Source organism: Lepidothrix coronata, unplaced genomic scaffold (assembly GCF_001604755.1).
Source record: "Lepidothrix coronata isolate B3197 unplaced genomic scaffold, Lepidothrix_coronata-1.0 Scaffold90, whole genome shotgun sequence".
NCBI lineage: Eukaryota > Metazoa > Chordata > Aves > Passeriformes > Pipridae > Lepidothrix > Lepidothrix coronata.
Genome location: NW_016690270.1, coordinates 2,302,936 through 2,308,097, shown reverse-complemented (window position 1 = coordinate 2,308,097; position 5,162 = coordinate 2,302,936).

The following is a 5,162-nucleotide window of genomic DNA, read 5'->3' as shown; positions in this document are numbered from 1 at the left end:
TGATGTTTCCAGCCAGATCAGGAGACAGCAAATGGAAGTGGCTCGTCACGCTGTCATTTCCCGGGATAAGCCTGAGGGGTTCGCACACCTTGGCATCACCTGTGGGGGCGATGCCGGGCCTCGGGAAATAGTCACGGCTCAGGGACCACCCTCCTGCTCCGGCTGCAGCAGCACCAGGAAGGGACGCCGGGAATCCTGAAAAGCAGCACTTGGTTTTGTGTCTGTGTTCTTATGTCCCAGCCCGCAGGGAAGACAAGAAACCCTTGTTCTGCCTCACTCTGTGGTGTGATGCAAACACAAATCTTGAGGTGCTTCGGCTGTTCTTTGCTGAAGGGTAGTTGGGAGATGAGCAGTGGGTTAATTAATTTAGGATGGTGATGTGGTATCCAGCACCCACAAGGGACTCCTCCCTGCTGGGGGGTCGTGCCAAGCCCCCCACTGCCCCACTCAGCCTCTGCCATTCCTGCAGCACATCCCAGCGTGGAAACCAGTAACTGCCACCTGCATCCTCAGTGGAGACAACTGGGTACCAGATCCCTCCTGGCTCAGTCTGAGCAGGGAGCACATAAAGCAGAAATTGCCCGGAAATACCCAAAAGAATATGAAATAAAACTGAACGACACTCAGGGCCAGCTGCAAGTCCCAGGGCACTGACCCGCCCTCCAAAACTCCAGTTGCTGCTGTATGGGGCAGGAGCTGGAGTTTCGCACCCAATTAGCATCTAATTGAGATGTGGGAGTCCCATTAAAGGTGATTGTTAATCGCTGCTCGTGTTTACGCTCCTCTGCTCCCAGTCAGACCAGTCTCTGCTGCACCTTCAGAGGCGTTTGGCGCAGCAGCAGATCCCGGAGGTGGAGTGATGGGCTCCCTAATAAAGGGCTCCCTAATAAACGACTAAATTTCCTGGTAAGAGGAAGGGGGGGGTCCCCTGAGGTGGAACAGCTCTAAGATTAAAGGCTGCTCCCAGCCTTTCTCCCACTGCTTCTCCTTTTGACTCCAGGTTTAGCTCTCTAACACTTTTTCATTTCTTTATTTCTCTTCCCCTTTGGCAGTCATGCAAAATAAATGGGAAGAAGGAGGAAAAGCCCAATATCAAAGAGAAAGTAAAAAAAAAAAAACCAACAAACTTAAAAAACGGAAAAACTTTTTTTTTCTTGGCTTTCTAAATAATACAGGCAAGATACCCCAGAATAACCCAGCAAAAAGTCTTGCACTTGGATAAAAATCTTTAGGGGCTTTGGGAGCAGAGTGGATGAAAGAAATGCTTGGCTGTGAGGGTGGGGAGGCCCTGGCACAGGTTGCCCAGAGAAGCTGTGGCTGCCCCATCCCTGGAAGTGTCCAAGGCCAGGTTGGATGGGGCTTGGAGCAGCCTGGGCTAGTGGAAGGTGTCCCTGCCTATGGCAGGGGTGGAATGAGATGATCTTTAAGGTCCCTCCCAACTCAACCATTCCAGGATTCTATGATGGCTTCCCAGGGCACATCCAATGGGCAGAGAGCCCAGCCTTGCCCATGCTGGGCTCCCTTCACCCCAGCAGCTCTGCTTTGGTGATGGAATGTGCTAAAGCATTCCCTGCACGGACAGGGAACGGTGCTTTAGCTCCCTTACTCTGTCAGGAACTTTAATCAGGTGTCCCCAGACATCCTAATTAATTTGTTCTGAGTGGAAATAAATGTCTCTAGACTTCCTTTGTCATTTTCAATCTCTCTTCAACTCCCATCTGTTTCCTTCATGCTTTGTGAACTAAGAAAGAAAGAGGGGGGAAAAATGGAAAGGAGTTGATTTGAATTTTCCTTATCGAATGCTGTTACCGTAGTGAGGCCCTGGGGATCCCACAGAAAGGTTGCACACGCCTCCACTGAAATCTAAACAGCTGTGGGAAATGCCCTTTCACTGTAAATGTTGCATGGAAGTCATTAATAATCTGCAGATTCATTAGGTGTTGCCAGATGTTAACTCCAGCACTCTGTGAGAAGAGCAGGAGGTCACCAGCTGGCAGCCAGAGGAGTGGTGGCAGGGCTGGTGTTGGGGAGGGGAGTGTGTCCCACACTCTCAGTGCCCTGGGAGCCTCCCTCTAGAGCCAAAGGGTCCTGGGGGGATGAGGACCCTCGTCCCTGGCAAGCACAGGGTGGGAAATGTGCCCTGACTGCTGCCCTGCCTTCTGCGAGGGCTCGGCACGAGGAGGAGGCCAGGAAAGGTTGGGAATGCTCTCTTCCTTCTCTTCTTCCTGTGCACTGCATGATTCCAGGAGCAGCCACTGCCCCAAACCTCGTCCCAATGCCTGGGGAATCATTAACATTGGAAAAGCCCTCCAAGACCATCGAGTCCACCCTGTGCCCCATCCCCACCTTGTCCCCCAGCCCTGAGCACGGAGTGCCACGTCCAGTCCTTCCTTGGACACCTCCATGGATGGGGACTCCACCACCTCCCTGGGCAGCCCCTTCTAATACCTGACAACTTTTTCCATGAAGAAATTCCTCCTGATGTCCATCCTGACCCTCCCCTGGCACAGCTTGAGGCCGTTTTGTCTCCTCCTGTCCCTTGATCCCTGGGAGCAGAGCCCGACCACCCCCGGCTCTCCCCTCCTGTCAGGGGGTTGCAGAGCCAGAAGGTCCCCCCTGAGCCTTCTTTTCTCCAAGCTAACCACTCCCATCTTTCTCAGCTGCTCCTCCTATGACTTCCCCTCCAGGCCCTTCCCCAGCTCCGTTGCCCTTCTCCGGACACGCTCCAGCCCCTCCCTGGGAAGGGTTGGAGCAGGAGGTGTGGGAGCAGTTGCAGAGCAATCCTGCCCTTTCTCACCACTGGTGAAACCTGGAGCAGGATCCCCTCAGTTTGCAGGGTGGCAGAACAGCTCTTTCAGCGCAGCAGCAGGACAGTGATGGTTATTTTGAAGACCTTGTTGCAGAAAGATTAATTCCTGTTCCTGTTCTCTGTTTCAAGCTGAGCACTTAACTGCACGGGCAGGAGGTGGGCAGTGATTAATTGTCTCAGGTTTTTGATTCCAAGAAAGCAAAAACTCACCAAAGCTAATTTTAAGGAGTGGAAATCCTTTCCCAGTGCAGGACAGGTGATTATTCAGCCACAGCCAGACACTTCAGAGCCAGCCAGGAGGAGGTCTCAGGAGAAACCCTGTCCAGCACAAGCTGGGTTTTGTGCCCAGCTCACCCCCGTCCCAATGGCACCAGGAAAACCTGCTTGGTGCTCCCATCCTGTGCTCCCAGCTGGTCCCTTTCCCTGCCAGGGTGAGCTGTTCCCTGGCCAGGGAATATGTGGGAGAACTCACACCAGTGATGGGTGATGAATGGTGGATACCACGAGTTGTCTCAGCTCAGAAACCTCCCCCAAAGCGCTGGGGCTGTGGGAAAAGCCACCTCCTACAGATGGGATAATCCAAGGAAAGGCAACCCAGCGTTGGAAAAGAAAATGACACACTTTTCCCCAAGAGACTCAGTTAATACCCAGGAAAAATTGAATCTGTTCAGGTCTTGGAAGCTCAGGCTCACCTCGGATGCCATCCCCACCAGCACTGCCCACAGCAGAGGGCACGCATTCGAGGAGCACAGTGATGGGCACTGGCCACCTCTGCCCCCCAGCCCATCCCTGGGGATGATCCAGGGTCACCCCAGCCACAAATGGGGCTTGGAGGTAGGAGCAGGGCACGGGACAACACCCCAGATCTGTGGAATGAAGCTCTTTATCTCCTGAGGGTAAAGTCACTCATAAACCAGCCAAGACACTCCAGCAGGGAGTGAGCAGGTTGTTATACCTGGCAGTTGATTTTCATAGCTTTTTTTATATGGTGCATTAGCAGAGTAACAAACCCTATTACAGTTTAATAAACCCGATTCCAGAGTGAGCAGCCTCGTTTCAGGGCTGGCTCCCATTCAAACAGCAGGACAGCCAGCTCAGCACTCACTCAAGAGGGTGGAAGTGGCCTGAAAGCAAAAAGAAGACCATAAATGGAGCAAAAAGCTCTTGCCTGTGTTTGGGGTTTTTCTCACAGCTCGGTGTTTGAGTTGTATGCACCAGCTTTGGGGCCCAGTGTGGGGGGTGGCTGTGGAGGCAGCTCCCCGTGGGGCTGTGGCGTGGGGCAGCCTGACCACCCAGCTCCCCTCTGCTCACTCTGACCTTCTGTGTCACTCTATTCCTGGCAAAACGAATTATCCTCCGTGTAATTATAGAAAGAAAATAGTTTTGACCTCAGCTCCATACTTTTCAGCTTAATGTGTATAATTGCTTTGCCAGCCATTTATTACTGTCAACATTTCCAGTGGGGGCAGTGGGGGAGCAGCAGCGGGAGGGCAGGGGGGACGGGGAGGGTGGAGGTGTGCAATAATAAAAAGCTGTTTACAACTGCATATTAATCTCAGACACGGGCCTGGAGGGAAGAAAATCCTGCTGTCCTCAGGCACCAAAGGCTCCCAGGGGGTGCAGGTGGAGATAAACGTGGCTGCAGCCCCTGCCCTGCCCTTGGTGTGCCTGCTGCAAGCTCCTCTCCTTCCAGAGGTGCTCCAAGGCAGGTATGTCCAAGACTAATGAGTTATTGATCAGCAGATAATAGGAGTAGCTTTATTTCTAATGGCTGAATTGCTTATTGATCCCGTTCACACGGGGTGGGAGGACTGAACGTTCACCACGTGTTATTGCCGATGTACCCTTGCCTAATTAACACCCTCCTTGTCTAATTAACGCCCCTCTGGGCGTCTCCAGGGGTTGTGTGGTGGAGGGGAGCCTGTGCCCAGGACAAAGACTGGGAGCCTGCAAATCCATCTGCTTTTAAGAAACATTAACAATGAAAGAATAAACAGCACTTTAAGGTAATCTTGGAGAGAGAGGAAAAGGGGAACTCCCTGTGATGAACAGGCAGAGCCTGGGAATTGCCTGGTGCCACAGTGCCTGGCATCTGCTGTGAATCCCAGCGGGACAAAGTGAGAACCAGCCACTGCTTGGATCTCCACACTGTTTGCAAAGTACAAAGGGGTTCTCACTCTTGGATTTATGGAAATCAGCCAGGTAGAAGAAACAAGGGCTAAATGCTGCCTGATAGTACAATTATTGGGAAATGGATTTTTTTTCGAGTTCTTAAGTGCCCTTTGTCCTTTAACCCTGAGAGACTGAACAGGTATCTAAGCTGGCATTAGAATTTGCATTGGGGGCCTCTGGT